Source organism: Penaeus japonicus, unplaced genomic scaffold (assembly GCF_977035675.1).
Source record: "Penaeus japonicus unplaced genomic scaffold, GWHDUDI00000001_assembly GWHDUDI00000019, whole genome shotgun sequence".
Lineage (NCBI taxonomy): Eukaryota > Metazoa > Arthropoda > Malacostraca > Decapoda > Penaeidae > Penaeus > Penaeus japonicus.
The window spans coordinates 39,865,288-39,866,585 of NW_028234421.1; positions in this window are offsets into that span (position 1 = coordinate 39,865,288).

Sequence of the window (1,298 nt, forward strand, 5' to 3'; positions counted from 1 at the left end):
GAAAATGAACAGTTGCCATCATTCTGATCATAATAGGTGTACATCAAAACTAAAGTGTCACCTTAAATGTTGTTTTTTGCTGAGATAAAGCCTGAGGAGTGAGTCGTCGCTGTAGTTGCCAGTTTCTTTTTTATAGATTGCAGTCAAAAGAAAAGAAGCAATGGCCCCACCCAATGGTGGTGTTATTTGTATCAACGTTTTCCTAAAAGAAATGCCAATCAAACCCTTCAAATGAATAAGATTATGAATAATTGTATGTAAATTAATCCAAACACAAAAATAATTTATATATCTATATGTTTACTGTTTTTCATGTCATTAAAATAAAATGTTTGAATTTGCCAAATTATTAATTCCATGTATTATTTACAGTTATTGTAGGCCTATGACGAGGCTGCATGAACATTATTCTCGCTTATTTCCTGTGAATTTTATTCATTTTTGTCATGTTCATATGAAAATGAACAGTTGCCATCATTCTGATATTAATAGGTGCACATCAAAACTAAAGTGTCGCCTTAAATGTTGATTTTTTTTTAGATAAAGCCTGAGTAGGTCGTCGCTGTAGTTGCGGTCTGTTTACCATCATAATTGAAGTTACCAGCGTATTTATCATGGTAAGTGCGTTGATGAATCTAGCTCCAGGGGTTTACCTCTCCAATATAATAAGTGACCATCATTTAGTAATTTCTGTTCCTCGCCCAGTCTTCTAACTTCAGAAAGTCCTACAATATCCGATTTAATATTTGAAAGTTCCTCAGGCAGTGTCCAAAATATCAAATTCTGTTCTCAGAGTCCTCACATTGTATGTGCATAAATTCATCATCTTTAGGCGGCCTGGGTCTAACTGGATATTTTAGCACCCTCTGCTCCAGAACGATCCTGATCGCCACCGTTCTTTCGCTTCCGGGGAATGAGGGCCGTTTCCTTGTCTATATATATATATATATATATATATATATATATATATATATATTTATATATGTAGCCAGCTCTTCTGCTGTCTCTCTCTGTATCTCTACATTTCTCTATGTCTGTAATTCGTAAAAGCATCTCTACATGTTCATTGTATCTCTGCATCTCTCTGTATCGTTGCATATTTCTTTATGCCTCTACATATTTCACTGTTTTTGTATCTCTGCATTTGCAACTCTCTGTATCTCTTCAAACATCACTGTATCCCTGTATCTTTACAATTACCATTGTACCTCTGCGTCTCTTTGTATTAAGTATTTCATTGCATATCTGCATCTTTCATTGTCTACATCATTTTATGTGCATGTTTTATTGTATTTCTA